Here is a 21,385-nt window from a genome sequence, read left to right as displayed (position 1 = left end):
GAATGTTAGAATGGCCTTGTTATGGGTGCTGCTGGATGTCAGAGAATATAGCTAACCACACTGTGCAGCTCTTATGTGAAGTTCAAACTGTAATTGGGAGGTCAAAACCGTAAAATAGATTTAAGGACACAGTGAAGTGTAATGTGATAGGACTACTCAATTTTACATATAGCTGACATGACACCTCAACCTGGTCGCAAGTTGCGATCGCATTGTCGAACTGTAAACCGGAACGAATGATCAAATATCTTACCTTTATGTAGGTACGTTGGAATGAAGCAAGATTTCTGGTTTCTGTTACAGTGATTTCAGCCCTGCACTTGTTGACCACCTAGGAGAGTGACTTTGCCCGATGGCGGTGAAGGCACTCCACTTCCCCTCGGGACTACGGAGGAGGAAATTGTCTGGGTACCGGCACACTCAGGGAACCTTGGGAACGAGACGGCTCACAAGATCGCTCCTGGTTTCGTCAGCCAAGCAGGTGAGCCGGACGTTCTGGGGAGGTCCAAGAGAGATGGGCTGGTGTCCTTTCACGGCATTACTAACCTTTCGAAATTTGAGCGGAGAATTTACCCGCCCCCCAACAAACAATTGGTAAAGGTGCAGGAATGCGTCTGGCGAAGATTGCACACGAGATTGTTCTTCAACCCATACGTGTTAGGCAAAATCTACCCGGACATTCAGCCGGGATGCAGATGGTGTCAGGAACTGGCAACCTATCGCCACATATTATGGAGGAGTAGCATAGCGCAGTCACCAGCGGATATTATGCGTCATCCTTCTCTCGAGAAGTGGGAGGCCGGATTCGCCAGCTCAGAACCAGTCGTCGAGACCAAGGCCGTGGAGTGGGCCACTCAGGTCGCTGTCAGCTAAGGGTAATGACCATCTAGCACGGAATCGTCCGCCCATGCGTTCCGGCGGAAATAAAGATTTTCAATCCGCCCATGTGGGTTCTCGGCTTCTTCGCTCACCGAAATTTCTGTTGCGTCTAGGCTAAGAGGGCAGCTCTGTGGGCTTTCGCAGAGGGTTGGGCTCGCAGTTCCTTAATGCTATTAGTTTCAGGATTAAAGATGTAGCAGGCATAATTAACTACCAGCATGTTATATAGAAAGAGAAACCTTGGGGACTATGCTTGGCTTTTCACGAATTATGATGTTAGTTTCTTGAATGCTACATGTATGACTGAATAAAAACTGTTGAGGTATGAAAATACGTTCGCCTTGTGTACGAAAGTGAAAAGTTTGTAAAAGGGCAACAATTTAATTATGAAAAATTGCCATGTTGATCGGCACGTCCTACGGGGTGATTTTAACATTTACAGATTTATATTCGAATAACCGCGAGAGATACGACGGTGTTTTCTACTGAACAGCACAGAAAGGCGCACAACGTGTACCTCATACGAATCAACAAGCCAACAAAAAATAACAAAGGTTAGCTAATAAGCTTTCTTATTTTTGATTTTAGGGGGCACGATTATATTGTGAAACTGATGGCCGTCAACACCGAAGGTGATATGTGTTTGTTTACTTAATCGGCAGTGTGGTTATAAATATCTAGTGTCAAAAATATCCCTTTGAAAGCTCGTTGAGTTGGCTGTCTTGTATTGCATACACTGTAAAAAAAAATGCTCCGCAGTACAGAGAAACCCGCTGGTAATGCGTTGCCGGAGGGTTTTCCGCAACATGAGGTACGGACTAAATGTCAGAAACAGAGACTCCGTATGACGACTGTCACATTCTTGGTAACGGAAAGTTACGCCAATGTATGCACGAGACCGAAATCGTTTTTTCACAACGAATGCTTATGTTTTGATCTTATTGAAGTTTCCGCAATGTGTATGCATACGTCCTCCGTTCACTCGGAAGTCATTTCATGTACAGCGGAAATTATCTGTATTGTAATTATGTACTTTCTGTAGTACATGAACATGCGTCTTCGTATAGCTTCTGCCCGCAATGTTCACTGCAGATATAGCCGTCCAGGTGCCGAAGAAATAAGTATTATGTGCAAGCCTTTCCTTTACACATATCATGTAGTGCATACATACAAAGAATGCAGCTTAGAATGAAAGAGTGGTAAGTGTTTGGGTGAGTACAAGTACATACGTTTTATTTTCATGGCAAACTACACGCATTGTACATCTGCACATTGCTGTCGGATTCATCTGAAAAGCATAAAAAAAATCCTCATTTAGTGGTCACACAACACCAAATATAAATTTCACAAATACATTTCAACCATCCGCTATTGAACAATCGGCTTTCGTAGAAGCTTTCAAATGCCATTCACCGAGAACCAACCCATTATAATTTATTGCCCAAAATTCATTTCTCATAACAGTAAACAGTAAAAACCACAGGTCCAGAAAGAAGCAGACAAAATGCGCTTTCCCGGGCGGCACTGTGCGCATGAAAGTCTTTACAGTTGCTTATCATTTTGTGCAAATAGAAAGTAGCTCAGGATGGGGGCCAGATGCAATTCAATGCAGGTGCCTTTCTGTACATAGTACTAAATGCACAACTTAGCGAGCAAGGAACATTGGTAACATCTGAAAAAGGTGGGAGACGCTTGCCGAATTTATTGTCCATCCAATTTGTTATAGGCAAGACAAGACGAAGCGAAAGTCCCGCACTCAGTTTATATCCAGTTCCCGGGCATGCCCGTTGCGGCAGATTATGACGCTTTTTATTATGACACAAACTTGGAATACGGCCCCAGGAAGCACACTTCCCCAAAACCGCATGTTTTCACTCATAGCTTCCATTATCTCAGCATGTGCAAGAAAATGTACTAATATCTGATGTCAGTGAAAATGCAGTCACACGTACCGGAAGCAGCTCACTAAGGCATTCCAATATCTCTGCAGTGTGCCTCACAAGGAACGGATGCTCAAGTTTCAAAAAATTGCTCTTGGCAGAAATTTAACCAAAGGCCGTTGCCATGTGAACCTTTTCAAAATGATGACCCAGAAAGACGAAGTGTCCTCACGTGTCTGATGCAAAAGAAGGATGAAGGCATGAGTCTTTCTGCTTTTTGAACAGCTGTGATATGTTTTTTACTGGTACTGCTTGGTGCAGCTTCAGTCTCCTTCTTGACATTTTGTGAAATAATTATATATCTGCGAAAGATCTCGCTAGCAAACATTTTGGCACTAATGGAGAAGCAAAAAGACCCATGTCCTAGGCCTTCTTTTGTGACACTAAAGGAAGGCTTGCCTTTTAGAGTCATTGATTACGAAGAGGTCCATGTGGCAACAAACTTTGAGAGAATTCCTTCAAGGGCTCTTTGTTCTCATGAGGTGCCCTGTAGATATATCACAACACCTCAGTGAGCTGTTACCAGCCCTGTGAGTTCACTGTCACTTGACATCAAGGGTATGTACTTTTCCTCGCCACATGCAGCAATGATGTATATGTCAAGAGAAAGCATAAAAGATTTCTAAGTGCAATTCCAGATTGCTTGCGGAGGAAAGCACAAGAGTGGCCATGCTCAGCTGTTACCTTTGCTTCTTGCTCGAGTTCTACAGTGAGTACTACGTAATGACAGGTGTCTGCATCAACTCATATTTAACACCCGTCCTGTGCGACCTCCATCTTGCACTACATGACAGGCAACTTTATAACACCCTTCATGCAAAGAGTGTGATCAGGGTCGGTGTGTTCTGTCAGTTTCCTGGTCCTGTGGTTTGTGCTGTGTTTTCTACCTTTAAATTATTTACTGCCTTCATTCTCCACTCCATGAAGCCTGAATGTGCTACACTGGGCTGCTCCACGCGTCGTGGAGCAGCCCAGTGGCCATTTTTTTTTCATATGTCGGAGGCACTCAGCTCGAAAGCCATGCTTACTATATTCAGCAGACAAGGGTACATGTGAGACACATCATTAATAACTAATTCTCACAGTGGTATCTGGAGCAAGAATATCTAAATACTACTCAATTTTTGCTTAGGTTTTCAGATACACTCTTAGATTAAAAACATAATTTGGCTACATTAGCAGAAGCACAGCACCAAGGTACTCACCAGTTACCTGAAGCACTGTACGCAAGTTCTCGTGCCATCATGAATACAGCACACTGTCAACGTCTTCATAATGCCATGTCACTCCAGCACTTCGGTAGCAAAATTTTCCTTTAAAAAAAAGTAGTTTTGTTTATGTTAGACTGGTCATATTTAATTTTACTATATACTATGTACTTCTCATTTTACTGCCCCAGACTAAAAAATACCCATGATCACGCTTTGAATTATGTCATATGTGATCACCATTATGTGATCACCAATATGTTCTTAGAAATTCTGATTGAAATAAATCTGACAAAATATTATTTCAGAAAATGTGGCACAAGAAAGAAGGACGCTAGCTAGATAAACTGGACGAATGTTTTCAGTTGCATGCAGCCACCGGCACCATTGCACACAAAATGTACAATAAAGTGGGTTTTACCTTTCCGAATAGAATTTAATGCTGCAAACATTTAAGTAAAAAAATTTCAACCTTCCATTCCGCATAAAGGAAAGAAAATTCCAGAAAAGACCAGAAAATCATAGACGTAGCGAAAGATTTCCCCCAGCCCATGCAATTTCTTGGCAATCATTCCTTCCACCCTGCTTAAGAGAATATTGCTTAGCACAGGGGCAACCTTCGAATCGATACATTTAGCAGACTTTTGAACATATGCCGCACTGCCATACTCCACAAACATGCTCTTCACTTCAAATAAAAGGAGACAAGTGCCAAAAAAGACTTATGTTACACACCCGTTCCTAAACACGAGCTCATCGTTGTGCTCCGATATACACATTCATAAGCTTTTCACAAGATCTTCATACGGGATAGAATAAAATAGTTCTACATCGACACTAATCACAAGACAATCCGCTGGATTGTCATTCTTAAGATACTCAACCACACTGCAAATTGAGTACAAAAAATGGATCTTGAAGATGCGAAGTAGACAGATGCTTTTGCAAATAACCAGAGATAATTTTGCATGAATCCTTTTCTGAAATTAATCTGAAGAGCATGTTATTGAATAGCATTTATTTGAAGAGCATGTTTGTAGAGTAGCGCAGTGCGGTATGCGTTCTAAAGTCTCGATTATGTAGTGGTTCAAAGGTTGACCTAGTGCTAAGCAATATTTTCTTGAGTAGGGTGGATAGAATAATTGTCCAGAATGTGCATGGGCCGGGGGAAAATGTTTTGCTATGTCGATGATTTTCTGGTCTTTTATAAAGGTTGTGATAGTTCGGGACCTGTACATCTTCTCAAGTTGTTTAAGGAGCAAGGCCTTTATCTCAGGTTTACCTTGGAGCAAATGTCCCAAGAAAAAGAGCTGTGGTTTCTGGACCTTACCTTGATGTTCAGCACACTTCATGTGTGCTGGCGAGTGTTAAGCTGCTACCTGGCTACATGTCGACCATTCCAAGCTAGTGAAAGATAGCATTGCACTTTCTAGCGCAGGCTCAGAATTGATGAAATTATGCTTTCACAGCATGATGACTAGATTCCAAGAGCAGATTTTAAGGTTAACGAACGCAGGATTTCCAAACCTTGTTACTGCAAGAGCATATGATAAATTGTTAACGAAGCTGAGACAGTTTTGCGGTGACCGGCACAATCAGGCTGGGGCCAGCCAGCGAGATGCCAAAAGACCAGTTGTGTTACCGTATGTACAGTACTCACGGATTGAAATAGGACATTCGGAGCGCGTGGCCGTCGCTTCATGGAGCGCCGCCCGTAGACGCTCATGGAACCAAGGTGGTGCATTGTGGTATGGCGCGAGAGGGAGAACATCTACAAAGCAGAATTGTTCCTTCCAGTAGCCAATGAGCCGGCCTGTGGTTTCCACAGGCCTGCGTGGCACTGCAAGGCTAGCGCTCCGAATGTCCTATTTCAATCCGTGAGTACTGTACATAAATTGTCGCACAATTTGAAAAATGTGGCCAGAAGGTATGATGTAAAAGTGGCTTTCTCGGCCCCTAATACGTTGTCTAAAGCATGTAAAATTTTAAGAATAATTTTGTGAATGTGGCTCGAGAAAAGTACACGTGTAGAGTGAAATGTATATGTACCTTGTAAAATGAATGTGGTATCAAATATTATCTTGTAGTCTGGTTTACGTAGGTGCAACTGGAAGGTGTATGAATTGTCAAGGCGTTTATTTGAAGTACAGGTCGGTTGGTCTTGGTTGACCGGCGACACGACGGGCACACTCACAGGCGTCGTTCGAAAAAACCCAGCTGCACTTCGTCTGCTTCTTCGTTGTCCCGCTTGAACTCGTCCGCTTCTCCGCTGTGCTGCGCCTGTCGGTCCCATTACAATTACTCTCCCTCCGAAAAAGGAGCCATCCTGGCGACTTACGGAGAGGAGAGGATGGGTGGGTCATAGTAAGGCTTGAGGCGATCAACGTGCACAGTTTCGCGCCCCCGGCGACGGTGGTCCGAAGAAGGAACGAGCGGCTCAACGATATAAGTCACCGGAGAAGTTTGGTGGACAACCCGGTAAGGTCCGTGAAAGCGAGACAGCAGTTTCGTGGCGAGGCCGGGAGTGGAGGAAGGCACCCAGAGCCAAACGAGGGCGCCAGATGGGTATGGCGCTGGAGGGTCCGGGGAATCCCGACGGTGCTTCTGATCCCATTGTTGCTGTGTGGTGAAAGAGCGGGCAAGTTGCCGGCATTCTTCGGCGTACAGGTGAGCTTCGGAGAGTAAGGTGGTCTCGGAAGGGTCAGGGTGATAAGGAAGGATGGTGTCCATGGTGGATGTAGGCTCCCGGCCATATAAGAGGAAGAAAGGAGAAAACCCCGTTGTTGTCTGAGTAGCTGTGTTATACGCGTACGTGACGAACGGGAGCACTTGATCCCAGTTGGAGTGGGCGGTGTCAACGTACATGGCGAGCATGTCACTCAGAGTGCGGTTGAACCGCTCAGTCATGCCGTTGGTCTGGGGGTGATAGGCGCTGGTGTAGCGATGGACGACTTGGCATTGCTTGAGCAGGGCCTCGACGGCGTCCGAGAGAAAAACACGGCCGCGGTCACTTAGAAGTTCTTTGCGGGCGCCGTGACGAAGAACAAGACTTTGTAGAATGAAGTGAGCGACATCGTTTGCGGTAGCAGATTTGAGAGCCGACGTTTCGACGTAACGGGTGAGATGGTCAACGGCAACGATGATCCACCGATTATTAGCCGAAGTAGTTGGAAGCGGGCCATAAAGATCAATGCCGACGCGGTCAAAGGGACGGCCAGGGCAAGGTAACGGCTGCAAAGGAGCGGCGGCGGAGTGGGGAGGTTTCTTGCGACGTTGGCAGGCGGTGCATGACCGAATGTGCTGACGTATGTAGCGGTACATACCTCGCCAGTAGAATCGCTGACGAAGGCGAGCATATGTTTTCAGTACACCTAAGTGGCCGCATTGTGGAGCGGCGTGAAAAGAGGCACATATTGTAGCACGGAGGTGTCGAGGGATGACCAACAGCCACTTCCGGCCGTCGGGGAGGTAATTACGGCGGTATAAGAGGCCATCACGAACGGCGAAGTGGTGGGCTTGGCGGCGAAGGGTCCGGGTCGAATGATGCGGCGAGGGAGTGTTCAGGAAGTTTAGCAGCGAGGTGATCCAAGGATCCTTCAGTTGTTCGGACAGCATATGAGGGATGTTGAACGAAGAGAATTCGTAGGCACAGACGAGGGCAGAGGTTGACTCGCATGGGAGTGGTGAACGAGAAAGGGCGTCGGCGTCCGAGTGCTTGCGGCCGGAGCGATAAATGACGTGTATATCAAACTCCTGGAGACGTAAAGCCCAGCGGGCGAGTCGGCCAGAAGGATCTTTGAGGGAGGATAGCCAGCATAGGGCGTGGTGGTTTTTTGACGACATAGAAGGGCCGGCCGTAAATGTAAGGGCGGAACTTGGTAATTGCCCAAATGATGGCGAGACATTCTTTTTCTGTGACAGAATAGTTTGATTCCGCCTTGGTGAGGGCGCGGCTGGCGTAAGCGACGACGTATTCCGGATACCCAGGCTTTCGCTGGGCAAGAACTGCGCCCAAGCCCACACCGCTCGCGTCAGTGTGAATTTCTGTCGGACAGGCGGGATCAAAATGGCGAAGGATGGGGGGAGAGACCAGCAGGCGGCGTAAAGTGCTGAACGCGGTATCGCAGGCGGGGGACCAAGACGAAAGGTTCGGGCTGCCGGCAAGAACCTGCGTTAAAGGGGCGATGATACTGGCAAAATTTCGGATGAAGCGGCGAAAATATGAGCATAAGCCTATAAAACTGCGAAGTTCTTTTAAGGTGGTTGGTTTGGGGAAGTCAGCGACGGCGCGAAGTTTGGCAGGGTCAGGAAGAACGCCGTCTTTGGAGATGACATGGCCTAATATTGTGAGCTGCGTTGCACCGAAGTAACATTTTTTCAAGTTTAGTTGGAGGCCGGCGTCAGTAAGGCTAGTGAGTACGCGCTGAAGACGGTGCAGATGGGAAGGAAAATCTTTGGAAAAAACGACAATGTCATCTAGGTAACACAGACAAGTTTCCCATTTGAGGCCACTGAGAATAGTGTCCATCATCCTTTCGAATGTGGCTGGAGCATTGCAGAGGCCGAATGGCATCACATTGAACTCATACAAGCCGTCTGGGGTGACGAAAGCGGTTTTCGGCCTGTCGTTCGCTGCCATCGGGACCTGCCAGTAGCCGGAGCGTAAGTCGAGAGATGAAAAATACTCCGCTCCCTGCAAGCAATCCAGTGCGTCGTTGATTCGGGGTAGAGGATAAACATCCTTGCGTGTGATCTTGTTGAGACGGCGGTAGTCCACACAGAACCTGATGGAGCCATCTTTTTTCGTCACCAAGACAACAGGAGAGGCCCAAGGGCTGTGAGAAGGCTGTATTATGCCGCGCCGAAGCATGTCGTCAACATTGTCACGGATGACGCGGCGCTCGCTCGGCGAGACTCGGTACGGTCGCTGACGCAAGGGAGCGTGTGTACCAGTGTCAATTGTGTGAGAGACGGCCAATGCGCGCCCCAAGCAGGGCTGGGAAAGGTCGAAAGAGTTGCGGAAGCGGCAGAGAAGTTCCAAGATTTGGTCACGGTAAGCGGACGGAAGGTCGGGAGCGATGTTACGACGAAAGACGTCGATGGAAATCGGATCGGGCGCTGTCGCACAACAGGCTAAGGCAGTAACTGGGGAACAGGCACGGGCATCGGAGAACTCGGAAGCAAGAGCAGGGTCCAGTTCTTCAATAGAGCCGAGGCATTCGCCGCGAAGAACAAACGACGGGCAAGAAGATGGGTTGGTGACATAGATGGCGCAGTGGCCATCGGAAATCGAGACAACGGCGAATGGAATGAGGAGGCGCTGATGGCGAGTGGCCGCTGCGGTAGGTGTGAAAAGAACAGGGCCGCTGAGGAAAGAGTCGGGGCGGAGCGGAACGAGGGCTGAAGAGGAGGGAGGTATGTCGGTGTCGGCAGCTACAAGAAGCTTAGCGGAGCGCACAGGTAGGTCACACAACGAAACATCACACAGGGGAGAAAGCTCAAGTTCCGCACGGGCACAATCAATCACTGCACGGTGGGTGGAGAGGAAATCGCAGCCGAGGATGACATCGTGAGAGCAGGCGGTCAGCACAACAAACTCGATGGTATAGGCGATGTCGTTGATAGAAACGCGGACCGTGCAGGCTGCGATGGGGTGGATGCGCTGAGAGGTGGCCGTACGTAGTGAAAAGTCAGACAGCGGCGTTGTCATCTTACGAAGTTTGCGGCGAAGAGCATCACTAATTACTGACACTGCAGCACCCGTGTCGACGAGCGCGAGAACGGGGACGCCTTCAACAGACACCTCAATCACGTTAGCAGGAGAACACGGAGGACTTAAAAAGTTCGCAAAACACGCAGTTCTTGCCTCCTGAACTGCGGCAGTCAGTTTTCCTCTGGGAGAGGGTCCGGGCGGCGGAGCATCGGAGAAATGGAACGTCGACGAGGGGAAGGCGAGCGGCGAGTAGGGTACTGGGAGCGATGTGTAGAGGAGGCAGAAGAGACATTAGGCGAGGGCGGCCCGGAATCGTAGCGGAAATTGCGCATGAAATCGCCAGAACGAGGAGATCGCTGACGGCAAAAGCGTGCGACATGGCCCGGAAGACCGCAGGAATAGCATATCGGTCGATTGTCCTCCGTACGCCACGGGTTCGTAGGGTTTCGGCGGGGTCGACGACCCGGGACCTGCGGCGGGGGTATAGATGGCGGTGAAGTTCCACTTCGAAGTTCCAGGATGAGGACCGGGACGGGAACCGAGGCACCTCCACCAAGTGTCAAGGCGTTTATTTGAAGTACAGGTCGGTTGGTCTTGGTTGACCGGCGACACGACGGGCACACTCACAGGCGTCGTTCGAAAAAGCCCAGCAGCACTTCGTCTGCTTCTTCGTTGTCCCGCTTGAACTCGTCCGCTTCTTCGCTGTGCTGCGCCTGTCGGTCCCATTACAGAATGTAAGACTACAGGAACACAAGAGGGTAGGGGCTTGGCTAGGTGGTTGGGGTAACTCTGCTGTACACTGCACGGGATGTGAAGTCTGCTACCCTTTCCTTTTGGCAACACGCATTTTGGCAGTAAATTCAGAGAGATTAAATGGGAGATTATCGAGGCTAGACACATCTTATGACTCCGTGAAGAATGTGTGTTTTGTCTATCGTGTTAACACACAATGAGTTGGACTACCTCGATCAGGGAAATGTTGAGGGCGATTTTTGACTCATGTTGTCCTGTATGCTTATCTGTAACTACATGGTTTATGGTATTGCTTGGCTTTTTATATATTCCCTGTTCATGCCAACAAACTTTAGTCGCGAGTCAGCACCTGTCTTGTCTCCTTTCTCATCCCTGTCCTTCACGCTGGTGGATTCACCGCAATGGCTCACCTATGCAGAAATCCAAGGCATGACATTTTCCTCTTCACACTCGTGGTTCAGCGCATAATATGGCAAAGGCTTTTCAATTCCAAGGAAAGTTCATGGCTCCATTGAACACTGCCTCCTGCTTACAAGACAGAGCAGCAATCATTGTAGATTCTACCTGTGATACAAAGAGCAAAGTTTTAGTTTGAGTGGACTAAACTAGGAAAGCAGCACAATATATCTATAGCCAAATAACTGAACTGAAAGAAATAGAGGGTAGTGTAATAGTGAACACACTGATATACTACTGCAAGTGAGATATATGCATAATATATTGCAATATCCAACACTGCTACCATTGCCTTAGCCAACTACTTCATAAATAACAATAAATTCAGTATCACAAAAATACTGATAACGTACTATTAGTGTTAATAGTAGCAGTGCAGGTTCCATGAACAAAAAAGGGCCCAGTGCTGACTGTCGTTCCCACAGCAGCCTTGTGACCAATGGCCGGTGTAAAGGAAAGAGGAGGAATGACTGAAAAGAGAAAGAGCCAGGGGGAAGGAAAATAGGTATAGAAGGGCTTAGGATATCATAGGCAAATAAGGTTGTTTAGACAGTGAGCACAAAATAAACATTACCACACAAGTAAAGACATACAAGACCAAACAAATATATCATTGTGCAGAGTGGCAAACTTGATGCCATTTAGCCCAAAATATGTTTTCAATAAAGTTATTATAATTATTATTAGAACAACTGACCGAGTGAAACCATAACAGGTATGAACAAGGAAGTTGTTAATATTCTGGCAGAAATTAAAAGAAAATGGATCTGGCCAGGGCATACAATGCAGAGAATGATTCACCAATGGCATTATCTTAGGGCAACAGAATGAATTTGATGGATTTTAATGGCACAAGGGAATCTGTGGCCAAAGAGTACCTTAGCACAAGTTAATTTCGTCTACTCAAGGTGAAATCAGAGACCCATTTCCCAAGCATTTCATTCCAGATAAGCTGAGCACCACGCCAGGAAACAGCTTGTGCATTGTATCGCAACAAAATGAATTTCACCCTAAGAAAAATATAGCAGGAGATAGCTGATTATAAGCTCACTAGATAAGATTAGGTGATTTCTGATAGTGTGGCATGTAGCTGGTGCAAGAAACAGATAATTAAACTGGAAAAGGCCATTGTCCTGAGGTGAATGTAGACTAAGCAATGAGGATAATGAAATTCGCTACACTAGAGCTGTTAAGAATCAGCTCAAGTTCCATGCTTCAAGATGATGCAAGTTTGCTCAGTGAAAAAAAAAATCATAAGTTCACCCAAGAATTGGTATCTTGGCGGTATCAGGCTGCAGGTGCAGATGAATTAATCCTGCCTCAGAGAAGAGCTACATAGAGCACAAAACATTTTAGGCCAGTCCTACACTGACAGCGGTTAATAACTATTTTAAAACTGTTTTTCATTGCACAAACAATAATACCGAGTTTGTGTTGGTCATGTGATTATGTTACTGAGGCTCTCCTAAAAATTCTAGCCAGAGCTAAAATACAAGCTGTCTCAACTAAGTTTTTATATCAACAATGAGAACATAAACACATGCAGATTATTCAAGTAGAAGTTTTATTCTTCATGACGTGCCCTACAAATTTTAAATTATACTGAAGAGTAATAGAGTGGAGTGCTTGTGCCAAAAATACTAAACCTCAACAACAAAGAGAACCCAAGATAAAGGCAACAACATATTGCCCAAAATTTAAATGTTTGACAGAACAAATATGAAAAGAAAACCTCTCCACAACTGGCACAAAACAGCGTGATACCGAGCACACATTTGAAAATTGTTTCATCCAAATCCCCAGTCTGGTGCTCCAGCACTCTTCAGCCAGCATGTCATGAAATGTACCATAGTTCTGGTAGCTGTAAAGAGTATACAGCTGATCCGGCATTTTGATATGTGAACAGTAACCCTCAATGACCACCAGGCTGAATACTTTCAAGAGGCTGTTCTAGTAACAAGACTGCAGTGAAACACTTAGCAAGTTATGCTGGCGTAATAATGCAAACCGTTAATCTGAGAGTTCGCTACCACGCAACTCTGTAGTAACTCCTAAAGTGTTGCAGTCGAATGAAAAAAAGGACTGCCTATTATATAAACAAAAGTCAAGAGGCTGCAATGCAAGGCCACGACAGAAGTGCTGCAATACAGCAATAGCGATACAATGTACACTTTAAGCAACACAATGAAACATGATCTTTTATCCTTAATTATCAGAATTTAAATATTTGTTTTCCTTGCTCTCGCAAAATTAGGTTTAGATCGTGAAAGCGCTCAAAAAGACAAGGATACAGAAAGAGATTTCCACACAGTGCGCTTACTTCCAGTGTCTTTTTGAGCACATCCACTATCTAAACATGGTAACCTAACTAGTCTAAACGCTGTCGTTATTCCAAAATTAAGCCTTTCACAAAGTGGGAGCCCCTTTCCCCATACAAGGTGCACCATAACTAATCCAACATTTTTTTCATGATATGTTTTCTCTGAGAATAAACACTGTTTGAAGATTTTGCAATAGTACTTGTCTTTTCGATTCTTCAAATGTATCATGCAACTGTTCAATGAAATGACCATCTGCCTATCTTGATCATTGCTAAAAATCAGGGTATAATGCACCATGAAGGGCAGGCTCTGCTTGATTTTTATGTTTTCCTAACGAAGCATGTACGTGCAACCCTTCTGCTGGCTTGTATGCAGCAGGTTTGTCTAGCTAGGCGAACTGTGGTTTTGCTATAAAGATGAAATGGTACTTTGGAAGTGAATGGTTTTCCAAAATGCATTTAACATACATACCAGGGCTTTAACAGCACCTGGTGTAAGCAACATCAGTGGGGGGACTGCAGGAGTGGCCTAGTGGTCCGAGCATCTGCCTCTCAAGCAGGAGGTGCGGAGTTCGATCCCCAGTGCCGCCGGGTAACCAGCGGTGATACAATGGGTCGTTTCAATGGCCAGTTTAAACTTGAAATAACCATGCTGCAATATATACAAAAAATGATTTGTATGCTCTCTCTTACATGACATAGTTAATCATATCATAGTGTTGGTAGTACACAAAATGCATGTGTGGAACATATACATGCACTGTTTTTGTTCACATCTTACCTGCTATGTGCTGTTATGGCATGTGCTGGGAAAGCAACAGTAGTGAGCAATGTTGTGTTGCAGCCTTTCTTCTGGTGGAATTTGAATCATGTGAGGTGCAGCTGAAAGAAATTGTTTCATACATAAGTATATTTCATGTAACACAACAAAAAGTGCACAGCCCCATCATGAGTTGTGGTTTAAACTAACAGCGAGCTTTTTACTACTCTATTTAACATATGATGCAAGTCAGTGATGCTGGAGGCACAAAACTAAATACTGTGAGGTAACAAGAGCTAATATGGACAATCATGCCTTTAAGAGATATTGTCAATATATATTTTCCTGATTGAACTAAAGTTATCCTTAGAAGCATTCAGAGGAAGATAATTTTGCTAAATGCCTTTTGCCAGAATAGGCCTTTTATGAACCAGTTGCAAATGAAAAGAATAACTTTAAGACCATGCTATGCATGCTCTAACGCCAAAGTAGTTGCATACAAGCAGTATACTATGCCCCTAGTTTTATGGTGGGCCTGTACTGCACAATTTTCATGCAAGATAGTGGAAAGTATGTGCCATGAAACAGACCTCTGCTTGCTGAAACTGGCAAATAAGTACTGGGTTTTTAAGGCAGGAAAGAAGTTACATAGTTCCTTCTGCAGGTTTTGAACTTCAGGTTGGTTATTTGAAAAATATCAATCCCTGAACTGCAATGATTGAAGTTTTTAGCAAATAACATTTCCATTGTAAGAGTGGAAACGCTCTTTTATTTGAGGGACGACTTTTCAAAAGCCTGCGTTTAATGGTGGCTGTCAAGTAGCCCTGATAAAGAGAAACCAGTCACGACACACAACCAAGCCTTCGTAGCACATTTTCAACTATACCCTCATGATATAGCTTTAAAGTAAGTGTTAAGCAATACAAATAAAAAAATCCCTTGATTTCCTTCATGATTTATCACTGGTGTATACATACAAAGATAACCGTACAAGATGTGGAGTGCATGGTACAGAGAGAGTAGGCAGATGGTTTCTTGACACTCAAAAAGTGAAAAAATCTCAGGGTGCTTGCCGTCTCGACAAGACAACTTGTTTTCGTCTGGGGTCAACATATACAGAGGAAACTTAGAATCAAGTACAGGGTTGTCCACTCTTAGTGCGAACACGCGAGCACATGGCTGTGCTCTTTGGGCCACTGTGTCTGACATTGCCACACATCGAAGTGTAACATGACACGAAGCACCACATCCAGGTGCATCTCCTCTTGCGCCATTTTGCAGCGATGAGTGGCTGCGCCGCACACAGTGGACCTCTAAAGAGTGCGGCCATGCGCTCACATGTTTGCACTAAATGTGGCCAGCTCTGTACATTCCGGAATTGGCATAATTATTTGAAAAGGCCTTGCACATGGTCAGAGGTTTCCCAACCCATAATTTCCCCCTCCTTTCCTGCTTTCTTTAATTTATCGTTATATTTTAACCTTACGCCCTGCACCTCCTGACATCACTTCTCGGAACCTTGGCTGCCATACTCCTCCCCCTCCCCCTTCTTTTTGCCTTTTCTCCGAACCTGCCCTCATTTTCTCTTTTTCCTTCAAATTATTTTGCCCCCCCCTGGTATTTTATTCTGCCAAGCTGCTTAATTCCTTTATCCTAGTTTTTCAGGAAAAGGCAGCCAGCCATACCAAGCCACCTGTTGCGGCTGAACATAAAGCCATTCAAGCCCACTATCCACACTCCATACCCCGAGATTCGTTTCTACTGAATTGGGCTTTTTTGTTTTCAGTTTTGCAGGTCAACCGGTTAATCTTCTTTAGCAGCTATCATGCCTGGTCAAGGTTCACGCTCCCCATTGTAACGCCCTTCCCATATCGCACCCTCGTCCCACACAACAGGCCTTTCGCCTCGAAGTGAAAACCTTATTTAAACCCCACCAATGATGAACACTTTGCCAGACAAAGACAAGTCCTCTTGTCGAAACGTCGGCAAGCACCCTGAGGCTCTTCCCTTCCTTATTAAGTTTGTGAGATACCAGGGACAGGTGTTCAAGCAGCCATACCACACTAATACCCCTGTCACACGGGCACCGCAAAGGCCTTTGAGAATCATATCCAAAGGCGTAAGGAGTGCAGCTACCCGGTACAAATGTTGCGCCTTTGTCGCTAAGGGCCTTGGAGGCGAAGGCGCTCAACGGAGACCTTCGGAGCCCGAAGACGCGGCATTCGAGAAGCTGTGATCGCAGTACCATCCAAAGTCAAAAAGTAAAAGCAATAAAAAAAATAGATAAGCTAATAATGTTTGAAAACATTTATTTCAAATACGAAAGGTGTGTCTGGCTTTGGTTTTTGTACGGGTGTTTATGTTTTATGTTCAAATTTCAAGACAGTGAAAGTGTTGCGGCAACACCGAGCGCCCATGGTGGCCAAGGCAATACACGTACAAAACCTGCTCCTGCTGATGAGAGTAGCTGTTGCAGTACTTTTAAGGAAGCAATCAGAATAAAAAAATTGTCAAAGCTCAACGAATGAACAGAATACACCACTTTAATTTTAGAACACTCACTTCAGCCACCTCGAGTATAGCAGCGGGTGCTAAGCCTGAACGACTTTCACCTTTGGGCCGCACCGTGTAGCTGCATCGCTGCTCCTTTAAGCTTTTGCTCCTTTGGTGAAAAATGGTGCCTTTGCTGGAAAGGCCTTCGAGGAATGCCATATGACAGGGGTATAAAGCACATTTTTTACTGACACGAAAGACTCAGTGCCTTTAGTTCTGACAACATTCTGAATCATGCTTTGGTGGCTTAGCATATCAAAATACTGGACATGACAAAATCAGCTAATTAGTGAGGGCTATTATTTGCTATAGGTAAAATTATAACATTCTCCTAAAATAATGAAAAGAAACCACCAGCACTGACATCAATGTACAATTTGGCTGTAACATACTGACATGACAATATAGTTACATGTAAATTCCCTTTTCGCACTTCAAAACTGCATGCATTATTTCTAGAAAGTGCGAGAACAGAAGCTCATGATTAGTGCCAAAGAAAAGAGTGCATAATAGTACCACTTATGAGGTGTTTATCGGCAACTGCAATGAGCAAGGCTATGTTAATGGCAATCCAGAGTTATTATGTGTCTTACGAGCGCATGCACTTGGGAGGTGATAGCAGCTGTGGACGCAGCTGTCCATCGCAGTTTTGAGTCTGTCGAGATAACACATGGGGTAAGGTACTCCCTGTTTTGCTGCCGAAGGCAAAACCGTCAGCGAGTGGAGTTGCCTTGCTATTCACTGTCAATAACTACTGCTCAAAGTAAAGGAAACTAGGGCACAAAACCTACAGCATTTCATATTATGCTTTGGCCAAATGCAGTGAGAATGAAACAGACTAGAGACTTGTCTTATGACGTTTGCACTCTTTACTTTGCACCAGAGGAAAATAAATTTATGTACAGTTGACCTACTGCTTGCCACAGTCCTAAAAGAAATGAATCCAGGTCTCAGAAATTCTACCGAGAGAATACTGATGCTGCATGTGCATTTCTCTGAACTGTTCTGAAATATGCAGAAGTTACCAATTTTTTTACTACCTGATTACATACTGTAATCTTTGCAAGGAATATGAGGTTAACGGACTGGGAAAAAATGTCAGGAATGGTACCTTTGGTACTGGGCACTTGGACAAACAAATGACCCCCTGGGCGTCCCCAGGAGCTATGCTACCAGGCACCCCTAGCAACAGTAGTCAATTTTCCAGATCCAAAGGAGCCATGCGAATGATTGCCGAAAAGTCAAGTTTAAGGACAGCAGATGCATGAACACAAAACAGTTTTCCAACTTTGTTTCAGTGTGATAAATGGTTTCAAATCTCTAGACTATATCTGGTAGTACACAAATTATCAGAACACCATCTCCCGCTCAGAATCATCTCAAAACACATTCGACACGCAGTACCAACATGGACAGTTCGTGCTTAATTGAATCCAAAAGTTTACGCTGATCGACCAATATTACTCTAAATAGAGACAAAAAGCGCATGCACGTTGTACTGATGTTATCGTGAACATAACATGCGACGACACGCAGTGTTACAATACAAACAAAAAACCGCTTTCAAAATTTGAGAACAAAAGGCTCACCTTCTCACAAGTTCGCCAAACCGGAGACGTTGCCGAGTGGCTGCCGCCAAAGTCACTCGCAATGCACAGAAACAATAAAAATGCAGTGCCGCTGACTTTCCTTGAGCAATTCCAGTCGATGGAACTTCCAACTGTTCGCACCGACTACCTCTGCAAGCATGTCTAAAAGTTAGCGGCGCCGCCACGCCATTTGCAATTTACGGAGCTACACGGGAAATTCATAGCGCCATTCGCGTATTCGCGCTCAAGCTCACGTCGCTGATGTCGCAAAGGCGCACAACGGCAAAAACATATAAGATGTATTTAATTTTACGGTAGCTTTTTTAGCTGACAACCTGAATTGTTTGATATATTGTTTTTTCTTTTCGTTGCATGAACGTTATTACCACCAGCGGCAGCGCAGCTTGGCCATGGCTAGCCATGGCGAAGTCGAAGCGCTAGCCGAGCCCGCCGTCGGAAACATGTGCGCAGTTAGCGCAGTGTGGAGTTGAATGAACAGGCGCTATGGAATGGGTTTTTGTTCTTCCGTGTCCGCTGCGTGCGTCCTGCGCGTTGTGTCTTTAGTATGTGTGTGTGTATGTGTGTGGCCGGAACGCTGCATTGGAGTGTACATACAACAGCTCGCTGTCCCGTGCGGCATCGGTGCGTAGTAAAACGATCATGCAGAATGTGCGTTACAATGTCAGTGGCCCTGCACGAAAGAGGAGACTTGAAGCCGACGGAAAAGCTGCTCTCCCTCGTGGGACTGCAAGAATCTGGCGAGTAACAGTCGACGCGCGTTTCGGTGGATGATTCCGTTTACCACGCCAAAAAATTCAGCACTGGCCAACAGCAATGATGAACTGCTGCTGCATCATCACCTGTGTGATGTTTGTGACAAGCTTGTTGGATGTGAACGTGGCCATGAATGGTATTCGCCGAGCAGTGGCCCTCAGGGCGTGGCACCAGTGGATACCTGAAGACGATTACTGTTTGCCCGCGCCCTGGCGCCTCGCATTCAACCGAATGCTTTGGCGTTAATTATTTATATCTGAATTTCACACGTAGTTGGACTCGCAAATATTACAGCGTACAAACGTACCGTCGGAAGAGCACCCTTTTTCATTTTTTTTAGGGAGGGGGTGGGGGAATTACCGTCTGCTCAAATTTAATGTCACTAATATTTTGAGCTTATTTTCTAAACAGGTGCCGTGGTGGCACTGTAAGCAATGCATTTTCTGGGCAGAAGTTTATTTTATGTTGTGTTGGCACAAGGTTAATGATTGTCATTGTACTGTGGTGCCATGTTCAAACAAAACACATAATTGTACACTCTCTTTGAAGAATGTCTAATGAGGTAATAAATTACTGAGCAGCGAGTATGCACTGTGGTAAATGCGACGAAGGTTACTGAATTACTTCACACTTGTCATGTTCTGTTGTCGTTAGTGATTACGTATGCCTTGGTGTCTGCTGCTTTCCAGTGTAGGGGTCGAGAGGCATGTCGAGCTCCACTTAGCAGCTTTTTTTTCTTCCACTCTCTACTGGCCAACGTGGTAAAATAAACTCAACATAATGCGTGATTGCTCAGACCTAGATTAGACTACCATTTCACTTATTTACTCTCAGGGCCAATTGGCATCGAAGAGAGGAGAGCGACTAACATAAATACATGTGTAGGCAGATTAATTAAAATGATTATACACAGCAGACTTGAAGGCATTGGATGCAGTGGTGGACATGACGAAGGCAGAGAAGATGTGACAGCTGGAAACGTAGAAAAGTGGAGATCTGCGTGAGTTTGTACGCGACAAGGTGAACGCTAGCAAAAAATTAAGAAGGCGCAGAAGACAGGCCAGAGTTAAAACTGTAGTTTAACAGAGGAAAGCACCTCCCAGCAAGCCAAAATGTGCACATGCAAGCAGTTATGTGAACACAGAACATAGAAAATGAAACTCCTTTTTGGACAGAAGGAAAGCTAAGGCACATTGCTTATTGTGATGTTGCTTAAAAAGTTGGTGTCTAGTTGTTGCCCTTCATATCTGGTCCTTCCACACCCAGCAACTGAAATGCCATCAAAAAGGAGCATCTCCAATCCCTCTAAATTACATGGGAGGTACACATCGCCAGATGTCAGAGGCTTGGCGTCTCATCTTGCAGACTAGCTAGTTTGGCAGATTTAAACTTTACCGCATGTAAGAGGCATGCGGCAGCCTTGAAGGGGAGTATTTCATAAGTGTTACAGCATATTGTACAGTGTTGGAATGCTTCATTATTTACATCACAGTAATATGCTAGCACAGGCTGGAAAGTTTGTAAGTGAACAGAAAAAAACAATGTTCATGCCATATCTTAGCCACGTTCTTAGTATCGTATAAAAAGTGCAAATAAGGAATTCCTCATTTTTTGTCAGCTTTTTCTTTCTGTGCATTGATTTTTTGCAAGTTAGCAAGGTTCTACAGTCTTGTGTGCCTATCGGCTGGCCCCTTGTTTGTCAAAGGTACCGAGTACACAATGGGTCGTGTCAGTGCAAGCTAAGTAAACGATGGATAGAAAATTCGTGCTTTCAGAGTATTTCCAGAAAAAACTGCTATTATTTCCTACTCAGGATGGGGGAACAGCATCGATGGTGCACATCCTCCTTGTCACTGCAGCAATTATGGCTGCTCGCTGCTTTTTGGTGGCGTTTCATTTATCTGCAGGAAGAGCAGGCATGAATGGGCGGCAATAGTTACCTACTAAATTAAACATTGCATTGAGCAATATGTTGTTGTGTCGGTGCTTTTGTTATCCATGAAGGAGTTGGTGTTTTTGATTAATGGTTGTGTAGCAAAGATGTAACTGCTACATTGCACTGCATTCACAGATTTGTTTGCCCGTGCTTTTGGTTTACTCAGTTGTTTATTTCCTTGCCAAATGGCAGATGGAAATTCGGCTTTCAACTTGTGCACTTTCATCATGTTTGCAATGTACTTTCAGCTGGTGTTCAGTTTCACTTTGGAGAAGTTGTCCAACCGTTGTCTGTGTCTAAATGTTTTCTAACAGTTGACCTCATTACGCAGCATTTCTCACAGAAAGCAAATGTTGCAGTAACATTTTTATTAAATGTTACTCTATCATGTGGCTAGCAATGTAGCGAAAAATATTTTCATCAAGTCAGCTTTTAACATTATAGCAAATTAAGGCCTTTGTTATTTAACGTTGCTCACAATTTGTACCAATCACTCAACCTTGA

At 45.1% G+C, this 21,385-nt stretch overlaps 1 long non-coding RNA gene across 1 annotated transcript; it reads right to left on the bottom strand.

Moving 5' to 3' along the window:
• Window positions 1–2,082: 2,082 nt before the first annotated feature.
• LOC144107233 (uncharacterized) lies at window positions 2,083–11,519 on the bottom strand. The gene is made up of 4 exons (XR_013309251.1): window positions 11,303–11,519; window positions 10,904–11,057; window positions 4,025–4,132; window positions 2,083–2,167 (listed from the first exon to the last, which is right to left on the bottom strand). It is a non-coding gene; the product is annotated as an uncharacterized LOC144107233 (long non-coding RNA).
• Between the last annotated feature and the right edge of the window lie 9,866 nt (window positions 11,520–21,385).

Source organism: Amblyomma americanum, chromosome 1, assembly GCF_052857255.1.
Source record: "Amblyomma americanum isolate KBUSLIRL-KWMA chromosome 1, ASM5285725v1, whole genome shotgun sequence".
NCBI classification, from domain to species: Eukaryota; Metazoa; Arthropoda; class Arachnida; order Ixodida; family Ixodidae; genus Amblyomma; species Amblyomma americanum.
The sequence above is the reverse complement of the archived record's forward strand: the minus strand, read 5'-3'. Positions and strand labels throughout refer to the sequence as shown.